This window comes from Callospermophilus lateralis, chromosome 2 (assembly GCF_048772815.1).
Source record: "Callospermophilus lateralis isolate mCalLat2 chromosome 2, mCalLat2.hap1, whole genome shotgun sequence".
NCBI lineage: Eukaryota > Metazoa > Chordata > Mammalia > Rodentia > Sciuridae > Callospermophilus > Callospermophilus lateralis.
In genome coordinates this window covers 126022388-126049240 of record NC_135306.1, presented here as the reverse complement: position 1 = coordinate 126049240, position 26853 = coordinate 126022388, and the positions used below count along the sequence as shown (strand labels likewise).

Here is a 26853-nt window from a genome sequence, read left to right as displayed (position 1 = left end):
GTTCAGAACAGCCTGCATCTTTCCCAGAACTTGGCAAACATGTTTAATGACAAGATTTGGCTGGTGAGAAAAGGAAATGTCCAGCTACTGGTTTGCCCAAACTGCAATTTCCCCTACCTAAATTTACAGCTTAAACTTAGGCATCTTCTTAGACTAGATGAGCTTAAACAATGGGTAGGAAGGATTCCCCACTTTGCTGTATCCACACTGATAAAACACTGATAGGTCATCAAAAAAGATGTTACAAAAGAGGTAGAACTTTCACCAGTCCTAGAGACATAGGACTTGGTTCATCAGAAAAAAAGGAGTAGATATTTCAGCTAAAGAAAATAATATGTCCAATGAATAAAAGGAAAATGTCACAGTTTTCCTGAGATATGACTTTAACATGAATAAAATAATGGACAAGGATGGAGGTTTGAAATGACCTGATGATGATTGAAAAGAAGCAGAGAGTTGTAAACTTGTCATCTTAGTATACATGTGTAAAAGAGGAACATGTAAAAGTGACATTTATCAAAGATTAGTGGAAAAGACCAGCAACAAAAGCACTCCCACTAAACAGACATGATATTCTGGCAATGAGAATAGGGAGGAAAGAAAGTGCCTAAAAATAATGAGAATCATGTATTTCTTAGTTTTTACATTTTTATTGGTACATTATAGTTAAACATAATAGTGGGGTTCACTCTGACATATTCATACATGCATGTAATGCAATTTGCTCCATTTCAATCTCCAGTGTTTTGAGTTTCTGTTTTTATAGGGAGGGACAATCTACTTTTTCAGCCTCACTTCTCACCACTCAATCATGTCTTTCTTTGCACTGATACTTCTTATGTTGACTGAATTTATTACATCCCATTGGATTCTGTTGTCTTTGCTTAGGTGGCTGCTTCTGCTTGGTCATTGAACTTCTGATATACTCATGTGTCTTTCATGATTCCAATCTCCTTACCTACTCCAGCCTCCTAAAAGTGTCCTTAATGTATCTCTCTTTTTCCCCCAACTAGGACTAATTACAACAACTCTTTTCCCCTACTGTTTGCTGAATAATAATAATAATAATAATAATAATAATAATAATAATAATTAAATGTGTTTAATGTATGGATTCTTTTAGATACAGAAAATACAATGAGACAGAGTTACAGGTTCTATCAGGAATATGAAGGTTATTTGGTATTGGGTGCCTCATGGGATAAAGTACTTAGTTTTGAAATGAATGGCTACCAACTAGGGATCCAACACAGAATCTCTGGTTAAAGACTGAGACTTGAACACCCCGACCCTAGACGTAATGAGATGTATGTATGTTAACAAGCACAAGACAAGTTTAAGGAAGTGCCCACAATATAGAAAGAATAAAAGATTTAAAAGCACAAAGAGATCCTGTGGAATAAGACAAGTGGGAGATAGAACTGAAAAGGCAGTTTTCCAGAGGTCAAACAAAATGGAAAAAGGATCAAACAAAGTAAGGAGGTAAAAAACTGAAGAATAATTTGGGATATATTAAAAAATCTTAACATTGATGGGAAATTGTTAAAACACTTTCACTAATAGGTATTACTAAAATTTATGTTTTTATATGTTTTATTTTTCCAGGGGTATAAAGAGGGAAGGATTCCAGTTAATTAGTGCCAGTTACTGTTGGTCATTGTAAGTGACATTACTTGTCTGTTACCAGCAATCTGCACATTAGCACTAAATGGTGTGATTAATTAGGAAATGTGAATTCTGTTTCTAACTAGCTGTGAGAATTTGGACAAGACACAGAACAATCACATCTTGAGGTTTAAATGGCGACTTACTCTCAATATAAGAATTCCCCCATAGCTTCCTTGACAATTTACTTCATTTCTAGATGTCATTTCCCTTTGATCTGAAATAACACACTTGGGCTTTCAGCTCTAACTTCTGATTAAACAAATGTGAAGATAAGGCCACTGAGTCAGATACCTTCAACTCATTCTGCACATGTGCTGTACACTATTTTTAATCCATGTTTTATTTTTAAAGTGAGATCTTTTTAAATGTGAGTAATAGCTGCCAATCAATAAGCAAGAGTAATTAGCATGTGTACATTCCCAATGCCCTGTAGATTTACCTTAAACTTAAAACTTGTTAAAAATGTTAATATTGTTGTTGACACTTCAGTAGTTACAAATGAGTCTTTGCCAGTTTTCCTCCTGATTCTAGCGTTCTGCCTAATTCTGATTTCACGCATCGGTAAATTCTGAACAATCCATGTCTTGGAGCGCATCATGTACTAATTTTGCTCTGACAACCTTGTAATGGAAATTTGAACACTTATTATATTTTTCTTGTTAAAGCCAGGGGAAAAAAAAGCATTCCAAGGGTTTATAGCACTCTAACCTTGCCTCGATGAGGTGAAGTTTGATGTAGCTATTTCCTTTTACTTTGAAAGCTCATTTTTAATAACACTATTCTGCACTGTGCTGGGTGTTTCATCCATGAACCTCTTCACCTTTGGAAGAAGCTTCTATAATCCTATAAATCCTACTTTGCTCCAGTCAGTGTGGGGTTGAAGAATAGAGTCTATTTTAATTACTTGTACTCTACCTAGCAGTGCCTATAGATGCTACAAGGGAAACGGAAGCTATAATTACCACCTCTTCAATTTGGGGAAAATTCCTACTAGAAAGTCTTTTGAAATATGAATAGCCCTGGACTGACACTCAGAAACTTTCATAGGTTACAGAGATCTTTAACTTAGAGCAGATAAATACAAAGATTGAAATTACAAAGTAAGTTGAAATTGTGGAAATCTTTCCCAAGTCATGAAATTTATTTTATCATTTAGCTTATTTTGTTAATGGCTTCTCACACTTTATTTTCAAAAAAAACCAAACAGCTCAGAGCAGACAAGGCAGAAAAATGTCACTTTTTAAAAAGAATAGCTTTCAGGTGTTTAGTATAGTTAAGTATCAGAATAGCAAGTTACAGAACAAATAATCATATATAATATCTTTTGATGGATACTCACTAGAAACAAAGAATTGGACTAGACACTTTGCATATGTCATCAACTCAATCCTGATTATATTAAAGGAAGAATATAGTAAAGTGTTAATAGTATTTATCCTTAGATAAAGGCAACTGTCAACTAAATAGATTACATAGATGAGTAGACAAGTATACTATCAGGGGTTTTTTCATTGAGGAGAATAAATGAGTGATAATGTGCATCTAGATGAACCCTGCAATACTATTGTATCTTATCTCTACCAGTTTTGTACCTGAATTTGCTAATTTAGCTATTCATAATATTGTTCTACAACTTGATCATGTGTTTATTTCCCTGTTTTCTCCTGTGTAAGTGTTCATATTTGTATCCTAGAATCTTCACATTATGTTTTATAATAACTAGCAGGCAAGATACTACTTTACACTAGTCAATAAAATTAGAGAAGGAAGTCTTCTTGCAGTAGGCCCATAACTATAAGGCAGGACAGTGTGTATTGCATTGATTGAAGCCGATATCCTCTTCATAGCAGCTGGAAAGTAGGTTTCATGCTGCCTAAGTTGCCATTGAGAAACACTCAGGGGCTAACTATTCAAAATGATTACTTAAACCAAAAGGATTGGGTTATCTTCCCCAGGGTTAATCTGCTGCTAGGGGAGGGGGAGAGACTAGAACAAAGGAGATATTTTGACATCATCAGTTTCTATCAACTTCCTGTCATGAAAAAGATTCCAGGCAGCAGAACATCTAGGTTTTAGCAGTTTCTAAAAAATATACACAGGCTGAGATTTAAGTCAGAGAAATATGTTGCACCATTATGGCCAGAGACAGAGTGCTACCTTTGCAAGCAAGAAGCAAATTATGACCCCTATGAGATTTTCAGTAAATCTGAGAATGCCTGAGGATGCTTGTCTTCTGGAACAACTTTCATACTTCTACACCTCCATAGCAGAAACACAGCTCACAGCTTGAAGTATTCACTGGTTTATGGTCTCCTCAAATCTTGCAGAAGGTATGAAACAGGTATAATTCATTACGAGAAAGGACTCATGCTATAAGATCATAAACATGACACTTTTCCCACTGTATCACCTGATGTTCTGAGTCGGCCTTTTGAATATTCAGAAATTATTCTCTATTTGGCCTCCTTCCTGCTTTTCCTTCCCTCCATTGAATACACTATGCAGGCAGGTCCACCCTTCCAGGCCTTTCAGCCCTTCCACTCCCCCTTTAGTGTTCTGGTTCCAACTCAAGCCCAAATCCTCACAGCCAGGCCTTTGCATTTCTAAGAAGTGCCCAACATTCATGCAGCAGCACATCCTCATGCTTCAAGGTAAATTTTTAAGACATTCACATTCTCTAAAGAGAAACCTCTCAGTCAATCTCTCTCACACAACATTTGGCTATACTTTATAGTGGAACAGTAATGCTTGATTATGCACCAAGTATGCTTTTTAATGGAATCACAAGGCTCACCATTAATGAATATGATTATCGGCTCATATAAAGCTCAAACCAGTATTGCTGATCAGATGGTGGCTGTCTTGCAAAGAGGGAATCAGGGACTCAGATGTGCAGCTGCTGTCTTTACATCAATTCACAATAAGGAAAATAGAATGGGGTTTTTAATGGACCATACCTGGAGTAGCAGTTGCCATATTCACTTCCACTCTACTGGTCACACCTAAGTGTCAGGAAATCAGAGAATAGCAGACTGTGTGATGTGAAATTCTCTCTATAATGCCTTACCAAAGATTAACTTTCCTTGAATTTGGGCATTTGGCAGAAATGGTAGGAAAAAAATATGTGAAAATATTTGAAGAAAACTATATAATTAGAGCTTAAGAAATAAGAGCATATGTACTAGAACCGGTATATTAAGTAAACTTGCAGTTTAAATTGAACATCATTTGTTTTAAACTATCCTGACCCCCTCCCCCCCAAAAAAATACCATCTACTGATGCCTGAATGTATAACAATGAAATGCATTTGTTTAGAAGACAGTAAGGCTATCCATATTTGACCATAGGTTCATAACATCACCTTAAATTATTTCTGGTAACAAGAAAAATAAAATAATGCATGTCTGTCTTTCACCCCCGCTCTCCCGGTTTCATCATAAGGTGACATAGTGTTTGTTTGAATAAAATGATGTCCCCATCCAAACTTTGTGAAAGCAAAGATCCTACTGTTGTCAAAAACATGTGAAATATTCTATATAACATTTTACTTTGGAGGAAAATCTTTGACTATCTCTAAAGATAAGTCAATTCAAACAATTTATTTTTTTGGCATCTGGAATACATTAACTACTGTCATATTTATGCCTAAGTCTAAAAGTTAAAAAAAAAAACAGATTTAGTAGTTTTTAGATGTGTACTTGGAATAATTATTTTGTGAACATATCTTAGACATTAACAAAGTAGACTAATAATAAACTTAGACTAATAAAAGTATCCCCAAGACCACTTTTCCCTCACTCCTGTCTTGCTTACATACTTCTTAGTAAATTAGCATTTTATTTCCTTGATGCCAGATATCCTGCAGATTTTGAGGAAAATAAAAGCCCCTAGTGTAAAATATAAAAGTTTCTGATAACTGGTAGATAAATTATTATTTATTAAAAATAATTTCTATCTTAGCATGAGGTCAATAGACTTAATGAAAAAACTTCATGGTATGAACAATATTAAAATATTCTAATTATGACAATTCCAGCAAATCCCAGGGTGCACTAGATTATGGAATTGAAGGCTTGTTTCCAGATGTTGCAGCTAGAGTTTTATGTGTGTGTGTTTTTTAATCTAAACATCTCAGTGGTTCCTAAAATTAGGCCAAAGTACATAGAATCTAATAAATGTTTGGAAACCATACTGACAGGCAATTTTAAGAACTGAATTAAAGGCTGATGAAAGCCATACAAAAAATTTTATTATATAGATGGGTTGAAGTATACCACTGTCATTGGATCATTGGTAATTTCTGTTGCTTTTCTCCTGTATTAACACAAAAACATTCACCAACAAAATAGTGTGAAAAACTTACATATAAAACAATAGAGTTTATAAAAGAATTTTTTTATTTTCAAAGATTAAATAATCTAGTGATATATGTGCATAGAAATGTAATTTAACATATAAGCACATAATATACATATATATACATGCATGGTTGTTTATTTAATGCCTAACTATTAATAAAAGTAATACAGCATATCTCATAGGAAAGGAAGTTTATTTTATGTGAAACCTGGAAAACTGAGTAGGACTGACCCTAGTGGAGAAGAATAGGAGATGTTTCCCAGTGAAGAGAAGGCTAAGCAGGATTAGTAAAGAGCACTCTTGATGGACTTGACTGGAAACGAAGATTTGTGTACAAATAAAGCAAAGATTAGGAAAAGAGTTTGCTATCACAATTTGGGCTCCCTAAAAGCCAGGTTGAGGACTATGCTTGATCTTATGGAGAACAGGAGCACTTTGTAGATTTTCTAGTAGTGTCTAACATGTTTTTGAGGTTGGATAGAATGCAATGGGGTCAATGCTATACAGCAAAAGAATAAATAAAATTCTGTGTATAATTTGGATTTATGAAGACATCACTGGACTAACAGGTGTGGGAGAGATGGCTGAGAGTGAATGAATGACAGCCTCAAATAGGAAATGTATTTTCAGCAAAAGCTTCAATATATACTTTCTAAGTGAACGTAAAAAATACATATATCACTCCTTCCCTTAGTTCTATCAAAATCCTATAAAAAACAAGCAGTGTGGGTACAAAAATTAATGTTTGAAATTCTTTCTCCTTCAATCCTTATAATGTGTCCTCTTAAGCTTCTTGAGTTTGCTATTATATATTCTTATAATGTCTTCTATTCTTCTTTTGCGACGTATATGACTATTTTGATTAATTTCGTATTACTATATATGTAAAGTGACCAACCCCACAACTAGTATGTGTATAGAAAATGTACATTTCTTTGCCATTCTATGCCATTCATATTAAAGTTCAATAATTTGCAATTAGTAACACACTACTATGTAGAAGTTTAGAATAATCTGGCAACATAATGGCTCTATGTTTATTACACAGAATTATCATAGTCAGAACTGGCTTTAGAAAAAAATTGAAAATCTGTATAGAGAAATACTTCTTATCCTTCTATACTGATATTTCAACACCCTTGACCCAATTCTCAATTCTCCGATGTCCGCTGTCCAGTAATGACATGTGACTGTGGCCTCTCATCACTAAGAAAAAGCACACTATAAAATATAATCACAAAGAGCACTAGGATGATTTTCAGGGAAAAGAATGAATCCCTCAATGATAGTATTTTAAGAACACTGGTAAACACACTCCTGGGGTCACTGGTCAATTATTTTTTCTATTTACTCGTTGAAATGACCCTGGCTCTGGACACTCCTATCATGTTTTTTTTTTTGTTTTTTTTTTTTTTTTTTACTAACAAAATTACTAACTAATTTTGACTCAATAATTCTCCTATTAATAAGAAAGAAAAAAATGATAGTACATAGTTCAACTTATTTCAGATAGCTTTTACTATTCAAATGAGCATTCGGAGACAAAGACAAAAAGTAGCAAGGGCACAACTTAAAAGCACAAGATATGCAGAAAATGTAAAATCTGCTTTTTCATCTTCATGATAGGATCCAAGGAATTCATTTCTTCTTTATCGTTAGCTTTGGAGTCAGATCATTCATGTCCATATTATAGCAGTTGGAATAGAATGGTAAAACAAAAGCTGAACAGAATTTTCTTTATAAATACTAGCAATTTAAGAAAACATGCTGCATTTGGGGCATTTAATGAAATTGTATGATGGCATTCAGTTTACAAAGTAATATTACTTGAACAAAACTACCAAACAGACTAAATGTAGCATTTTAAGTGCAATTATAAAAAGTCTTAGCCAAATTGAAATGTTCCTATAATATGGAATTATGATTTTTCCTGATACAGGCTTAAACTATGCTCTGAATTTTCTAAAAGCAATATGTATTCAAGTTCATAATGAAAACATAAGCTTAGAGATGAGTTTTCTCATTAGATGTTATAAAATACATTAGAGAAGAAAAAGGAACAAACTATTTCTAGACCATATAATCTATAACGAAAATGTTCTTAATGTAATTTTCAACCCATAATTGAGACTAATTTTCTACAGTAGGAGAAAAAAAATTACTTATAGTTGTTTGTAAATAGTACCTTGAAGGGCTTTGTGTTTAATTAATGCCCAGTGACAAATCTGATTGCATCTTCAGAATCAGAGACTGACAGAAGCTCTGGGTCAGGGCAACCATTTACTCTAGCAACACTGAAATGTGGGATTGATGTCTCTTCAGTCTGGGATGTTTTATTTGAAAATCATTAGACTCCAGTAGCACCAATGATGCTATTTTCTTAGCTTTCAGTATTTGTGCATATGCTCCTGAAAGTGCAACGACCCACTGAGCAGTGAATTACAGGATATTTCAAGCCATATCCTTCATGAGAGTAGCTTTTCACAAAGCTTCAACATAAAAAATGTAAGGCCAAAGAAAATCTGTATCCCTCTATCTCTTTTGTAACTCAATATAGTTATATAGGTAAACCAAGGGGAGGGGAAGCTGGGGAAGAAACAGAAATACATTAGATTTAATGTGGTACCTGTCAATACCAAGAATGGTTATGAATGATACCCAAGGTCAGATATTGGGGAGTATTTTGTGGGACCATGTTTAAACTGTACTGGTGACAGTACATTCCAAGCATTCCTAAGGAAATCAACCCTGAAGTATTTAAATAACAGGTGCCACTTTGAGTTTCAGTTAAATTATTCAGTTAGCAATTCACTTTAGAATGTGACAAAATTCCAAGGACAGAAAGACTGAATAAAATACTGATAAGGCAAAATTTCAAAAAGACAGGACAGGATATCAGCCAACCATGTTATCTTTGTGATCCAGAGGCATGGCAACAAGACAAATATTTGTCCCTGAAGCAGTTGTCAGAATGAAAGGTTTCTTCATAGTTAAGAGTTTAACATCCTCAGTCTCATTCTATTATTCATTATCTAACAGAGCAGGCAAGAATAGTATCTCCGTTTACATGTGCAATGTTATATTATTATCTTTTTCTTTCTTGCAGTGTCTTTTATCAGTGAAATAATTTTTATTTTCATTTTATTGTAGTAAGAACACTTAACTTGCAATCTGCCCTCTTACACAGTGTAAATAGAGAATTCATGATTGTTGACTATAGGTACAATGTAGTACAGAAGATCGCTCGCGCTTACTCATCTTGTGTAACTGAAAAGGTATACATATAGATAAATAATTCCCTGCCTCCCCTTACCCAAGCCCTTAGTAACATCCATTTAATTATTTGATTTTTATAAATTTGACTAAGTTTCCACTTATATAAATAATCTAAAATAGTCTTTTATCTTTCTATGTCTGATAAACTCTGTAGCTTCTTATCTCTTTCTTGTTTTCTACCAAAGTTGTACAGTGATATATTTCCTAAAATGCTGCATTCCCTCTGCAGTAGTGACTGTGAGGTTCATAAATACTCTATGCCTCTATCCTTCTTAGCTCATAGAATGAGACTGCAACTCCCTGATGACTTGAAGTCAGGTGAGGCCACATGACTTGGTTTAGCCAATGAATAAAATATGAGGGGAAAGTGCCTGGGTGACTTCTGAATCGGTGTTTTAATAGCCATACTGCTTTGCCATGTTCTCATTTATTTGCCACCAAAATTGACATGGGCCACCCAGCCTAGGGCAAAAGTGTGAACCCAGAAGCCAGCATAGCATGGAGCTACTCTTCAATGAATATGTTCAGGAACGAATAGGAAAAAAATCCCTTATGGTTTTTAGATAATGAGTTAGCTTTTTTTTTTTTTTTTTTTTTTTTGAGACCAAAATCCCTCACAAGAACAAATGAGAGTAGGAAAAGTTTATTTTTGGCTCAGGGTTTCAGAGGTTTCAGTTCATGGTCTCTGGCTCTATTGCTTTGGGCCTTCAGTGAGGTAGAACATCATGGTAGAAGGGTGTGGTATGGGAAAGCTGCCCAACTTATGGTAGCCAGGAAGTAGAGTTGGAGAGGGGAAGCAGGGACAAGATACAGTCCCCAAGGGAATGCCCCCAGTGACCTTCTTTCCTCAACCATGCCCCATAGTGTATCTTTCCTCCCAGTCATCCATTCATATCCTCAGATGAAGTTTGCACCCATCACTTCCCAAAAGCTACACCTCTGGACATTACTTCACTGAGGACCAAGACTTCATCCAAACCATATGGGTAATAACGGTTTGTTTGTTTGTTTGTTTTCTGTGGTTTTCATGATCGAACCCAGACCTTGTACATGCTAGTCAAGTACCATACCACTGAGCTACATCCCTAGTCCTATAATACATACTAATATTAAAAGTTTATTATCTACTTCATTCTGGTGCATAAATCTGATGATATACACACTGACAATAGTAAAGAAATTCTATTTTAAAACATGAATCACTGGGCTGGGGATGTGGCTCAAGCGGTAGCGTGCTTTCCTGGCATGCGTGCGGCCCGGGTTCGATCCTCAGCACCACATACAAACAAAGATGTTGTGTCCGCCGAAAATTAAAAAATAAATATTAAAGAATTCTCTCTCTCTAAAACAAAAAATGAATTAATGATTCTTACTACTAATTATCATAGATGAAATAAGCATTCCCACATTATCTTAGTTTATTCTAATTTAGTCCAGTGTTAGAGCTGTAGTTTTCTCATACCCACTCAGAGCCGTGGTAGGATACTTGTCACATTTAACTTCCTTGTATGGCATTATGAGACTTAAACACTCACATTGTCATTCCTTAAACCAGGGTAATGAAAATAAGAAAGGATAGAGAAAGGCATGGCTTTTCTTTCTTTACATAGAACCAGTCGACCCATTTTGAGATTTATCAAATGGCACAATTAAGTTTAAAGATGAAGAAGAAGTGAAAGTTTCAAACATATGGCTATGACATACTTTTAAGATAAGTATAAAATTATATATTAAAGGGAGAAAAGAGTACCTAACTAAAAACTTAAGAGGACAGCAATGTTCGGAGTGTCTGTCTGTCTGTGTGTCTCATACACACACACACACACACACACACACACACGCACGCACACAAATACATATGTGTATATGAGGGCTGGAGTTGTGGCTCAACGGTGGAGCATTCACCTAGCATGTGTGAGGCATTAGGTTTGATCCTCAGCACCACATGAAAATAAAGGTATTGTGTCCACCAAAAAAAAAAAAAAAAATTAAAAAAAGAAAAATTAAAATAGCATCATCTATACTTCCTTCTCATCGAACATCTTAATAAAAGATAATACTAATAGAGAAAAACATAGAGGACTATATTTTTTATTTACCTTTGTTTAATCTTTCATTATTAAAATCAAATCTAATCCTCTTTCTAGTGCTATTCAGTAGATAATTGCTATGATCAATGCAATAGTCTGCATTTGTGATGTCCAACACAATAAGCAAACTGAGCACCTGGCAGTGGCAATGCCACTGAAGAACTAAATTTTTGGTTGACGGTTAATTGATGATTAAGTTGATAGATAAAAGACCAATGTCACTGGTGTAGTGCACTATTAACAGCACACTATATCTCCATGTACCCGAGGAGAAGGATCTTATGTCTTTAAGGTCACAAATGAAAGTTTGGAAGTGCTAACACCAAAACTCAACATTCAGAGCCTTGGTGCTAATTAAAATTTACTTAATGGGATGAGGGTCATGGTGAAAGGGGGTCTTGTCACTGCAGGAGTATTACTCAGAAAATTCATAATATTAAATGCTTTTTTGGTGCTAAAGTTATTTTGAGTACAAAATCAGTTTGTGAATTTCACACTACTTTCTTCCTTTTTAATCCACCTGGGCCATATTTCTGTCATAATAAATAGTACCCTTCTATAGTCCTGTATACAGCTTTCTGCAAATCTGACACCAACATAAATATCTCACATTGCTTCTAATTGATTTGCAAAACATATGTCAGCTTCCCAGGTCTTGTTTCTTTGCAAGTTTAAAAGCTTCCACATATGTACAATTCAGTTGATTTCAATTTGAACCTTTTAGAATATATCTGGAATTGTGTCATCACCACATGAGTGCCAAAGGAGGGGATTTCTGAGACTTACCATTTATACAACTACACAACTTTTAAGTATGGTTGTTTGAGGCTACACCTCTACCCTTATGTGTCTCTTGGATATGTTGCTCTTGGTCTGTCTAAAAGTGCCATCCATGGAAGTATCAGCCCAGTTCCACCACTAACTGTGTGCATTATGGGTAAGAGTGTTTATTTGTCAGTCATGTATCCAAGGTTTTATTTTTTTAGCAATCTAAAACAAAACTACTAAGTTTTGCTCCATTGCATGAGATCAAAAATAGATAATACTGTATTAGTGAAACATCAAAGTCTGATTGGAAACATAATATACAGATCAAAGATTTTTTTCCTTGAGATTATTTCTGTGAATAAACTCAAGGAAAGATTTTGGCAATTCATAGTCATGGATTCTGAACCTGCAATCTGTAATTGATCTGAAAATTATAACATTTTTGCTGCCATCAGTCCAATTCTATTTACCTGCATTTGTAAGATATATTGAAACATCAATTTTAAAAGATAGTCAAAACAGTTTGTTTTCATCATTAAGTAACTATGTTTTAAAAATTTATCACTTTTAAATTTTTTATCTCTTTCATAGAATTTTGACTTGATAGATTATCACATCATTAGAAAGCATCAGTGATCCCCCATTGCTTGTTGTTTAAACTGCATTATACAGTATGTAAAAAGTTCTTCAAATCTGGGACTAACTTTTTAGCTTCTTCTTATAGTAGTTCCTTCCGTCTGCCTGAAATTTTTTACTTCTTGAGAAATGCTCTATTCTTAAAATTTAGAGCACTATCCCTCTTTTTCCCATTTAGCAATTTCCCTGTCACTCTTCTAGAATCAGTTCACATGTCATCTCTTCCATTCATTAAACAAACAATGAGCATTCACTTTGTACCAGCCACTCTGCTTAGTGCTTATAAATTAATAGATTTACTTATCACAACTGATCTGTGAAGTACATACTGATGCTTATCATGCTTTTACAAAGACAGATAAGGGCTGCCCAGCTTTTTGTCTCACTTTATAAGGGCCACTCCACTCTATCCACCATTACTGGACAGCACTGATAGCATTCATTGTGGATATTAGATACTCTGTCTCCCTTACTGGGCAGTACTTATACCATCAATCTCTACCACCAGTCATTTGTCTAGAACCACCTCTTCTCCAGTGGTCAAATCTCAGAGTGGAACCAAGTGAATTTTATAGACTGCTATAGGTTTAGAGTAAGAAATAAAGCTCTAATTACTGTTACATATTCTGATTGCATCCTAAGGACTCCAGTCTATAAATTCAGGTTAGTTTTAGTTTATTAGCATAATGGCTTTGCTTATTGCCATGCTTTTCTGGTAGAGCCAATACATGCTGTATTTTTTGTTTCTATCAACTAATAGGGTTGATTGGGGGCGGGGCTATAGGGGTGGAATCTCAGAAGGATAGAGAGAAGGTCAGCAGACTAGAGGAAGGAGATGGAGGGACAGGAAAGGAAAGGAAATGTGGGATGAATTTGACAAAAATCATACTATGTACACATATAAATATACCACAGTGAATTCCACCTTTTTATGTACTATAAAGTACCAGTTAACAAAACAACAACAACAAACAAAATACAGTAGAGTGGGAGCAGGGATGAAGAGAAGCCACTGGGGGTTGAAATGGAGCACAGTAAGTTCTATACATGTACAATTATGCTGAAATGAACTCAACTGTTATGTATAGCTATAATGCACAAATAAAAACATTTTTTTAAAATAAAAATCATGAATATTCCACTGTTCTAGTGGCAGAAAACATTTATTGAGTGATGACTATGTATGCTGTTCCTAGAATAAAGAATTAAGAAAACTTGAGAGAGATTAAGAAGTATATTTCAAAGCATGTTGTATCCTGCAGCAATCTGGCAAATCCTAGGTAGAAATGTTCACCACATATTAATGTAGCAAAGAGGTTGTAATTCCAATTATGTTTGGAATAATTGTTCTTATTCCAAAAAGAAGTTGGGTCAGTGAAATAGGATGCTTCTATCTTAATTTTCCCAAAGTTTTAAAAAATTTTTTTGGAAAAAAAAAGACCATAGTCTCAGTTTACATCAACAATATTTTGATGAAAGATAAATATTTTTAAATTATATTGTGATTTTTTAAATCATATAATTTTAGTGGAATTTGAGACATTGTTTTATCCGTTTCTGTATACATGAACTAAAATTTTAAGTGGAAATTTAGACATTATTTTTGGATAATATTATAAAGTGTTTTTATTTTTGAAACTCAGAAGCCAAAAAAACTCTGTAAAAGCAAGAAAGGTTTACATAAAGAAAAATATCTGATTCTATATTCACATATTACCTCAAACCATTCATATGAAAAATTCAGTCAGTGGTTGCAAAAGGGATAAAGAAGACAATGTGTCAAATGAATCTGTCTGAAGCCATTTCTGGTTCTGAAAGAGAACAACCTCTGGCTGATCTTCCATTCTTCTGGTACCTTAAGACAATCTCTAAGCCAGTATAACAGTTAAACCTCTTGGCATCTGACCCAAGCTTGAGCTCCAGGCATGAATTGTTCTTATTCCAAAAAGTCACATTTGGAATCTGTCCATAGCAGCACACAGAGATAGGAGTATCAGTCCCTCTGAGTGCTAGGTCAGCATAATTCAGCCATATTTCATTCTATGAAGAGCAGTTTTCAAAATAGAGAAAACATATTCTACATTTTACCTTGCCAAGGGCAAAAGCAAACCAAAAGAAGTCACACTTATATTTATGTTAGACAATTGCAACTTGTAAAACACTCATGAAACATGGAAGATGTCCTATATAATTAAAAAATGTTCAACAGTTTTAAACTGGACTTAGAAGATTGCAAGCACAGTATATTCAGATATCACTGATCATTGGCTTGATTATCAGAGGAAATTTTTGAAAAGAAAACTTTGTTATGAGCCTTGGTTCCCTGAGAAGAGAGAAGAGTGTAAACCCAGTTTGTTTGTTCGTTTGTTTTAAACTATTTTTAAAAATGACTTCTGAGAACTAAATAGAAAGAAATATAATTACCTATTATAATTGCATTTTTCTCTGTATAATGGGAATATATTTATATTTTTATTCCTAATATATTCTTGACTAATCTCATCTTTAGGCAGGTCTTGTATTATTCATATGTAGATTTTTTCACATTTCTTCTTGCAAGTTTGAATGGCTGATAGGAAGCAAAATACAGGAATTAAACTTACTTTAAAAAGATTGCATTGGCACATAGCAAAGCAAATGAAATACTGGATAACAGCTTCCAAGAAGCTCTTTTGGGATAATAGTGTAAATTGAATTGCCTGCCTTGAAAGCACATCACAGGTGGCAGGTGAAGAAATTCTCAGCTTCTCTGACTTCTTTCCAGCCAGTAAATGTGTCCATCAAAGTCACATGGCCAGCCCTACTTCTTCCACTGAACTTGTAGTGGGTGGCAGGGGAGTAGGGGGATAAAAGAAGCAAGAAATACAGAGATAAGTGCATGCTTGTTTTCTCGGAGAGAAAGACCTGCTATGTTACTTCTGAAAACAAAATAGATTTTAAACAGGAATATTGTGTGCCTATTAAATCCACTGATAACCATTGCCCAAAACCTGGGTTCTACTATGTCTCAATATAGTTTGAGCACTGATTTGCTTTGTGACCTTGAGTGAATCACTTCCCTGAACTTCTGTTCCTCTCATACAAAATGGTGGCAATAAATAATGCTATTTCCATCTGCCACTTCTTTATGATTATATTAGCTTATTTATGTCAAAAAATACAGGCTCAAGAAACTAAAAATCCCTAAACACTAAACATGTAGTCTCCTTGCCTGATAATATCCATTCCCCCCAAAAAGTATTTCTGAGACAGTTATATGAAATAGTACATCTAAAATGTCTACCACATAGTATATACTCAACCAATTTCAATCCCTCTGCCCAAGGTCACCTCCAATATCTCATACTAGTAAAGTCTTGTCTACCATCTGAAAATCTCTTTGTGATGGGCATAGCAGATGCAGCTATGATTACTAGGTTTGAGAAATATAAGACTTAAGAATACCTGGAAGTCTAATCTTATTTAAAAAAAAAAAACCAGTACACTAACTTTTGCAGACTTTCTTTTCAAATGGTGTTCTATTTCAACACACAAGTGCATGTTGCATGCATACTTTATTTAACACAAAATCCACTAGTTATTCAATAAGTGAATATCATTCACCTGAATAAATAAGTGAATGTGCCAACTGAAGGAAGGCTTCAGAGTCAGAAGACAATACATATTGTCTCATTATTAGATGGACTACATAGGAGATCCTGACTTGCTCTGTGAGATTGATGTAAGCTATGTAATTGAATCCTATTGTGAATTCAGTTTGAACTGGGAAAATTTATCTAACTTATTGAATGAAACTCAAGGTTTTATTCCTCATCCATATAATGGGGAGGATAATAACTCTATTTACAAAGGTTTGTTAAAATTGAAGATGAAGTCTAACTCGTCAGAGTCACGGTCTCAGGTAAATATGGTAGCTGTCTTTAAAATATGTATTACTTTTAAATATATTATGTGCTTTTAAAATAACTACTTTAAATTTACTCATATAATTATATTGCTAAATGGAGGTTTTGGGGAATTGCACACAAGATTTTCTCATTCCCATTGAACTACACTGCTGCTCATTGTAGGAGAATGAAAGCTGCTGACCTTCTGAATGATTCTGAATGTCTTGTAATCAATACCAAAGACGTGAAAGGCCAGTGTAAAGACAGTACTTTTCATTAGATCATAGTGTCTTCTAAACATAACTGTCTCTTATTTTTTGGACATAGAAATTAAAAAAAAAAACATTCATGTAAAACTGAAATGACTCTTTGAGTCAATAATAAATTACTGGTCGAAAACTATTTAATGACAAGGGATTGATTTGAAGCCAGGCAGCATTTTAGACTTATCTATTGTCTTCAGCTGGGCTGAGTTAATGAGGATTTGTAATTACTTTGAATTTTAACTAGTACATCTTTTTCATTTTGGAAACTGATTTTATATTAGTGTCATATTTTATGGTTTACCCAATTACCTGACCATACAAGGTTGACAGAATTCACCATAATCAAAGGCTTTTAAATACAATAAGTTATTTTAATGGTTAGAATGTGTTTCTTTTCTTCAAGAATATCTATCTTGTTATAAACTGTTTCTTGTGTGTAATTATTAAGAATGTGTATTTAAAAATTATAAAATAGACATGGAAATAGCTTTTAGTAACTAAAAAACATTATTCACATATTTTTCTTTATATATAATTTCAAATTATATTGTATATCTAGGAAAAATAGAAATTTAAAATGCCAGCCATAGGTATTAAATTTCATAAACTACAGAATATTTCTAGATTAACTGTCAGTTTGCAAGCTATTAATCTCCTTTTTAAAAGACAGGCTTAAAAAAATGATGTAAGACATTCTTTGCACATTCACCCCCACCGGACAAGAACACTTACTTATGCTACAGAGTGGTCTCCTGTGCAAATAAGAGGCAGAGCACAACCTCTGTAGAGACTATCCTATGCCCTTTTCTGCTTGGCTAACTGTCCAGTAGCATAAACACAGTATTGCTCTGTTCTCAGCTGGAAATGGGTTACACTAGACACATATACAGCTTTACTATAGCAAAAGAAAATAGATGAGTTTGCCCATGGTTATTCATTTATGTTTCTCCTTGGGGGTCCTTAAAAAGCAAATGATATGCAAACAGCTGCATGATTATTGTTATGCTCTTGTTGCTATTTGGTGATAGCTATTTACATGTAAATTACTATTTGGAAAAGTACAACTTCTCTTCACCAGTAACCAGACAACAAAACAGTTCTTACTAAGCTGTCCAAGATTAATTACTCAAAAATACATCCTAAAGGAGTTATTCTTTAGAATTCTGCATTTCCTAGAAAAGTAATTTTAGAATGAAGAGAATATGAGAATAACTCCGCCCTGAGTCTGAAGCAGTATCTATATAGTGATCAACTTTAGAATATGTAAAAGGCATATTCTTGCTGTGAAGATTGATTCTGCAGAATGGGAAGGAAAAGGAAAGCAGGAAGGTAGAGAAGATACTAAAAGACAGATGAGAAGAGACCAAGGATAAAGTTGATTTAGTTCCAAATCTTATCTCTGGGTTAAGGGAGATGAAATCACTCCTGGCCCTGAAAGCATTTATGCCTGAAAATTGTCACGAGAACAATCATCATGAAGCTACCTGAATTAGGAAAATAAAAGAGTTCTGTTTATTAATGTTAACACTTGGGTTTTGTTTCCCACTAAATGAATATACTTTTGTTTAAACATGCATTTACATGTTTAAAAGTGGATCATAATTTATATTCAACTTTGTATATTTTCACCTCAATTAATATAACCAGACCAAAATTGAAAGACAGTGTAAGACCTTATTTTATTATTTTTTGTGTTTCATTATACTATGCCATTTTAAGATAGAAATATTTATGCACCCATCTTTGCCTTTTTTTTTCAATACTCATTTGGAATCCTAATTTATAATTTTCTGCAAAACTAAGTAAAGGATAGGAATATATTTTTTTAAATTATAGCTAAATAGGATATAGAATATTAAATTTCAATTGAAAAGATCAAAGACTTTGTAAACAGATGTTGAATAAGATGTCCACTTTCAATTACATGTACTTATTTATGATTTAAGTTCACTTTCCCAAACCCCACCATTGATGAGATTATATTGTCCTATTGCCATGATGCAAAAAAAGAAAAAAGAAAAAAAAATCCTTCATCAAATATTATTTTTCATTTCCTTTATAGATCAAAGTGTAAAAGATTAAAAAGCAACTCTAACTTTTAGGTAGTCAATTAAAAAAATGCAATACGGGTATTTACACTGTACTGGTTGGAATGGTCACCTCAGTAGCTTCTGAGGCTAATAAATGACTTTTACCATGATTGGTTTAGCAAGTTTGGTTCTCCTAGCTTCTACAACATCAGGTAAGGTAGTGATTACGTTTGCACATGGAATCAAAGTCACTATATCAAACAAAATGTGGTTAAGTATTTTAATTTTAAGGTATACACTGATAAATTGCATTCCAGGGAAATTATACAATTTATACCATCATTAAAAGTATAAGAGAATGTCAGTTGTTTCAATTAATTCCACTTAAACCGATCAAAGTGTCAATATTTTTAATAGTGACTTTTTTTTCCTCCTCCAATTCCATTTTTCAGAGGATTTTAATAAATCCAAAGGACCTGAAGCTGGATTAATATAATCAAGGAAAGCGGGGAATATAAAAATATACATGATTCAAAAGAACAATTACAACATATATATTATAGGCACCATTGTGGCTTTTCAATACTGTAATACATATAATTAAAAGCCATATTTGGTTGAAAAGGAAAAAAAGAATTTAAGAACAATTTAGACAATGTAAAAACAGTTTATTTTTGAATATACTTTATAGATTTGTAGATTTTATGTAATTCCATAAGGCCAAAAGTGACAAGTCAAGCTTATTTCACATTATTTTTTTTAAATGTGATCAACTCTAAATTAAAAAGTAATTTTAGAATGAATAGAATATGAGAATAACTCCGCCCTGAATCTGAAGCAGTATCTATACCGTGAACAACTTTAGAATATGTAAAAGGCATATAAGAAATAGAACTATAGATATCCCCAAGTTACAATTTAAAAAAGAATACAATGGTATAATGTAAAATAAGCCTATTTTAAACTTACTATAATGTCTTTTAATATTTTCAGCATACATGTAATTTCATAACCATTCATTTAGTATTTTTTCAACAACTATTTTATAGTTTGATTACTTAACATGCATTAGACACTCATTTAAGTGCAGGAGCATAATGGAAAATAAAGCAAACAGTTTTTTGTTTTCTTTTCATGGAAATACCATTCTAGCAGAAAGAGAAACAAAAATCAATAAAAAATACATATCAAGCCAAATGGAGTAAAGTATTATGAGGAAAAGTAAAGCAGTTACAGGGATGGACAGTGATGGAGAAGACCACATTTGGGTAAAGAGCGGAGGCAACCTGGAGAGGTTGTGTTTGAGAACTGATTTTAGTAAATGAGAGGGGCTCATGGCAGTGTCTGGTGAAGATCCAGAGAGAACAGCTGATGCAAAGGCCTACAGCTGGTTGGAGGGTGTTCAGGAGTTTACAAGTTGGGGCTTCAGTGGCAATCTAGGCAGTGAAGGGAGAACTTCAGGAGGTGAGCTCAGAGTGAAGAGGCAGTCGTAGGAAAATTAGTAGGATAAGCTAGAAAGTTTTTTTTTTCCTGAATGTATTTGGAGTGTAAACTTTATCACACACATATTAAATCATCCTACTGTGCGGAGACTAGATTCTAGGAAACAGGAATGGAAGTAAGCGAGCATTTGCAATATCCTGGAGGCAAATATTAGATGTTTTGCAGATAATTTAGATTTCTTTGCAATTAGTTATATGTGTGACATGAGAGAAATAAGGAGCATTATTCAAAATTCATTCCCAAAGTAATAATGTAAGAACCAAAATATTAACATTAATAGCTGATCAGATGTATATGTCTACATTTTTTATTCTGATACTCACAAAATTGGCACTATAACATCTGAAATGGAATATCTACCATACACTCATCCTACATTCCATCCTCTGAGAAAATAAGGTATTAGTTTAAAACTGACTACTATAGTCTAAATATGTTCTTTCCCACCACCACTCTCCCCAGTATGGAATGAATTAGGCAGAGGTGAATCTTACAAGCTTTTGCTTTCCTTCCCTTCTTCAATCACTTGCCTACCTTCCTAGTTCTGAGGCATCTGTGTTAAAGGATTGCTACAGTGGTGCAGGAACAGGCTAAAAACTGAGCCAAAAAAAAAAAAAAAAAGACAAGAGCAGGCAGGAATGCATGCTATAGTACAAAAAATATGGTATATATGGGCTTTTATAAAGATTCCTTCAATAGTCCATGTTTTACACTGTTTTGTCACTTTTTTAAAAAGTGTTTTTGTTTGTTACTCTGTTTAATACATTGATCCATTAATGCTCTCCTGCCTGAGCAAGGGTTCAGCTGGCATTTGTGGATAACTTTTATGAGACCCATCCTTGATGTAACTTTGAGTATAGTTAAAGACTGTGCTATTATCCTGGGTTGTGTTTTTCCTGAGAATGTACTCATTTTTTTTCTCATATTTCAGGAGTCTGTCAAAAACTAACTATCTAGCTTTTAAGTATGAGGAATCATGTAAATAAATCATTCCATCACAATTTCTACCCTTTAAATATGAAATGTTTTTGCCACCAGGTTTTTATATTACTGTTAGATGAAAATCAGCACTTTTCTTTACATCTTTCTATCTATTGAGTCTTAATATTTCATGCAGAGAGAGGAATCAAAATCATAAATAATGCATCTTAACCTCCTAGGTGGAATAAATGTGAATACAGTGAGTTGTTGTGCTAATCAAATATAAAGAACTTTAGTGTCAACACTTTGATGTTAATGTCAACTCTTTGATGATTAAACTGCCAATAGCTCATTTAGATGTTTAAATTAGTTTTTGTTGTTAATTTAAAAATCCTTCTCAAAGTGTGTTATTTCACCAATGGCCAACCAAATTCCTAAGGCAAATGGCGATAGCTTTTGTACTCTAACCAAGAAGCAGTGATAGGTACAAATTATACAGTTCAACACACCTTTAGAAGAGAAGAGATACAAGACAGAGGAAAGTATCCAACTTTAAGAGATACATACACCAAGTTAATAACAATGAATGATCAGAATTCAATGAAAAAGGATTTTCTCAGCTGAAATATTATGAGTTTAGAAAAATATTCCTAAACAACAGTTGTCAGTAAAATATGAGCCAATATTTATTGAGCACACACTTGATTTAAGACAGTTTTTAAATTATTAGTTATGATGCCATATGAAGTTAGATAAATGTTTGACTATTACGATGTCACTATCAGCTTTATTTGAATCTGAAGCAAAGAACTGAGTTACAAAGGAAATTGTCTTTAGAGCATATCAAGTAGATTTACAGACCAAGTCCTCTTATTTCTCTTTACAATAATAGCCAGAACTTATTTAGTGTTTTTCATGCACCAGGTATTTGTTCTATGTACTTCACACTCCCTGTTTAATTTCTCCAGAAGTCCTCTGAGATCAGTGCTATAATTATCCCCATATAAAAATGTGGAAACTGAGGCAGGGGTGGTTAAAACAGCAAGCAAGAATTTTAGCCCAGAATTCTGACTCAACAGCTCAAACTCTCAAAAACTGGATATTTAAAACTTTTAAGTATAGGATTGACATCCCCTTTCTTCTTACCTATTTATTATTATATTCCCCTTTTAAATATAAATAATAGCCATCTTACATAACAAAACATGAGGACACAAACTTATAAGTCTATGTCAAGAAAATTATTATAGAACCTGGAACAAAATTCAGAGAACAGAGACAGGTAAACAGCACATCAGAAGAATATATGAAAGAAAGAAAGATGAGAGGCAAGGGGAGAGGTCACTAGGAAAATTTTTCAATAGGTAACTAAAATTAACCACATCAAAACAAAACAAAACTCTTGACTCTAAGTACTGGGAAGAAAATCAACTAAGGAGTTTCTTAGGGTAGGAATAACAGTCAGTCTTAGTTCCAGACTCTCTTTTCTTATATACCCTCTACAGATGGTTTTTATTACATAAGTTATCATCTATGCATCCATCATCCAAAATTTATATCTCCAACTCCAACATGTACTCCCAGCTTCAGCCATATATCCAATTTGTGTGCTGTACATCTTTACTTGGCTATCTCACTGGAACATCCTCAAACTTCAATTCATAATCTCGGCTTATTCCTAAATCTGTTCTCCCTCCATCTTTGCTTTCTCAATAACAGAAGCACCATATATTCACATGCTTAAATTAATCCAATGACATTAAATTGGAAAAGTTTCCTCTGGGTTATCCTTATAGACCCAGTGTAATCAGAACCATCCTTAATAGTGAAGAGAGGCACAGGTATAAATAAATTCAGGAAGACCCAAGCCAAAGAATGGGAGCTCCTTTAGAAGCATGGAATGGAAAGGGAACTACAATGGCATCATTTCCCATCCTGACTTAGAGAGGTGTTTTACATGCTGTCCCTCCATACTTTTCCATCACCCCTACTTCTACCCACCCTTTAGCCAACTCTGACCCAAATGACAGGTTTCATACAAAATATCACGGGCACAGAGAAAAATTATCTGAACTTACATAATACTATGTGAATCCCATCTCTAATCATGCATGTTAATGATGTTCTGTAATGACCCATTGTTAACACTTGCTACAATTTCAATTAGTTAATGTTTATGTAAAAATTTCACTTAAGATTTCTCTCCTACAGCCTTAAGCATCAAAGAAAATGAAGCCAAGGAATATTTATCTTGTTTGTTATTATAATCAAATAACTTGCAGAGTACCTAGAATTGAGTAGGTCTACAGAAAATACATGCAGACTGGGAAGATAACTAAATAGTTGGGTGGATGGAGAGTTGTTTGGATGTATGTTAGGTGGATGCAGTTACAAAATATACTGACACAGAGCTATACCACTTTAGGTTATATTTTAAAGTGGCTATACCCAATCAGTGGCCACATTTCTATTCACAATTGGAAATTTGACAAAAACTTTCAAGATATGTTTTCAAAGTAGATTTGTCTTAATCCTGACCATCCAGACAGTCAAAGTTCTGATCTGTAAAAGTCATTTTCCATTCCATGACCATTTTCTATGCCTCCATTTATATACTTATGCACAGACACTCATCACTTCAAAATTCATTTGAAGACTGAAAAAAGAGATCGTAATCACAGATAAAACTGCAGTTGCTTAAAAGTGTGACTAAAGCCATTTTCATCAGGCTTTCCAAAGAGTGACATAAATATGTGACTCTCTGAGCATGAATATTTTCTGAGTTTCTCGGGAGCCATAGAAGTTGTTTTGGCTCCTTCTAAATGCATATAAGTTGACCAGTGTAAAAATCCTCCTAAACACACAAAATAAATACTATGCAGTTGCATTGGACAGAGGATTTTTATCATATTATCAAAGAAAATTATATGATTGTCAGGTTCAACCTCTATTCTCATAATCATATATGATCCCTACAATTAGAATATTAAAAATCCCTATTTTACAACTCTAAATTTATATTTCCCCTTATTACTACGACTTTCCAAATTAGAAATCTAAGCTACAAATTGTGAATTAAATATATATTCTAATTTCCACAGATGCTGTCCTATTAGTTCAGACCAAATATGTTCGGGGACAAAGATATTCATAAGTGAAATAAGCAAGTGAAATTTTTCTCAAAGAAAAAAAAAAGTAGTACCCTGTTCCTACACAGACATCAAACCAAACCCACAGTTTTTATTGAAATCATATTTTATTTAAGAAAGACAATTAACCATAAAACTTAAATTTTAAATGCTTCCAAGCCACAATCATTCAAAAGCTTATGTTTTATGCATTAGTCTTCATTGCTTCTCTCATTCATTTGCATATTTATTCAATGCATTTCTTTGAATGAAAACTGTATACTAGGTACTATGTTGGGCATTAGAGTGATAGCTGCAAACACAACATAGTCCTTGCCCTTACGTACCTTGTAATAAAGCTAGAAAGATCAATTTATGTCAGTGGTGCAAAGCATACAGCAAAGAACATTTTGGACAAAGGGAAAAATGTATGTACAAACATTAAGGTGAGAATGAGCTAGGCATCATGAGCATGGGTCAAAATACCCAGTGACAAAAGATTAGGCAGCTGTGTGTTTAAGCAGGGTTGTGCAAGGCAGTGTGGTGGGACAATCTACAATGCTTCTGGAACTATGTTGGAAGACACACAGAGAATCACAGGTTTTGGCTTGGTTTTTGTTAGCTTTCATAATGTTCAGGAAACATGCTCCTAGATACAATTTAGAAATGAACGTATGTAGAGCAGAGCAGATTAGATAGCCTGAAAAGGCAAAGAAAGGTAATGGTTTGAGGATAGAGGATAAAAAGAAACAGTATTGTACACAGGAAGTACAGATTTGGTTAGAGAAAATTGGGCAATTTAAACAAGATTTTTGTAACTTATTTATTTGGAAATATGTCATCTCCTATCTTCCATATACAATGACTTCACAGAATTATATGCCATTGATCAGTTTTAATGTGATTCTGGTATCACAGTGGAAAATGAAAATAGGGAACCTAAAAGGTCATCCTTAACTTCAAATTTGAAAGGTTGAGTAACACTTATCATCTGAGCAATGTTAAGAAAATTAAGCATGAGAGTCATGTGATCTTCAAGAAGTTTTCTCTGGCTTTTATGTAAAATGAAATGAGTTGTAGAAAAGCAAAAGCAGAAGTGGAATCACTAAAATCTTTCAGTACTTTACAAGTCTAAAGATAATGGCACAGACTAACACCCTGGTAGTGGAGAGAATATGGAGGCTTTCAGGTATATGGTAGAAGTTAACCTAACAGGGAAATGTGAGGGACTGAAAAATTAGTTGGAGAGGTATGTTCTTTATTGAGATGAAATACAGAATGAAGAATGGCACTGAAAGGATGAGGCTGAAAATCAGTAATTAAGTTTTAGGATTGTCAAGGTTGGGATATCTATGAGTTTTCCAAATGGCTAAATTAAGTGGGCAAGTGAGAAAAAAGCCTGGGCTGGACTGATTGGCATGTAGACATTAGTTGAAACAAAGCAAGTGCAAGAAACTGTCAAGAGAGAGCATAGATAAGGTGGGAACAATATGAAAACCTAAAATTGGAGACACAAAGAATAATCAGAAAGGCAGAAGGCAGGAGAAGACATATTTGAAAAGAATGCCAGAAGAAGAGGATGATTCAAGAAATAAACACATCATAACAATATATATCACAGTGACAAGATACATATTTCAATATCACACCCTTGCCTTATAGTTCAGGGTGAAGTTGGAGGAAGTGAGATATGGAAACATTATTTCATACTGATTTCCATAGCAGCTGTACTAGTTTACAGTTCTGCCAACAGGGTAAACTTTTCCTTTTAATCCACATCCTCTTTGGCATTTATTATTATTCATATTCTTGAAGATTACCATTCTGATAGTGTACCATGAAATTTCAATGTACTTTTGATTTGCATTCTCCTGATTGCTAATGGAGGCTCCTGAAAAGACTAGCCACGAAACCACCATATTACCCAGCTATCCCACTTCTCACTATTTATCCTGAAAAATTAAGGTCATCTTATTACAGTGATACAGGTGGACCCATGTTTCTAGCAGCACAATTCACAATAGTTAACCTATGAAACTGCCCTAGATGTCCATCAATGGATGAATGATTACGAAAATGTGATTGTGTGTGTGTGTATACACACACACACACACACACACACACACATTGTGTATTATGTATATATATAAAATAAAATATATATTTTATTCAGCCATAAAGAAAAGACAAAATTATGGCATTTGCAGGAAAATGGATGAAACTAGAGATCATCATGTTAAGTGAAATAAGTAAAACTCAGGAGGTTAAGGGTCATATGTTTTCTCTCATGTGGAAGCTAGAGAGGAAAAAGAAAAAAGGT

General features: G+C 33.9%; 1 protein-coding gene and 1 non-coding gene across 2 annotated transcripts in view; one reads left to right on the top strand and one right to left on the bottom strand.

Annotated features, from left to right (window-relative positions):
- Cntn5 (contactin 5) overlaps positions 1-26853 on the top strand; it is a 494625-nt gene that overhangs the window by 272742 nt on the left and 195030 nt on the right. The window lies entirely within an intron of this gene.
- On the bottom strand, positions 19088-19217 carry LOC143393240 (small nucleolar RNA SNORA66). The gene has a single exon (XR_013090540.2). It is a non-coding gene; the product is annotated as a small nucleolar RNA SNORA66 (small nucleolar RNA).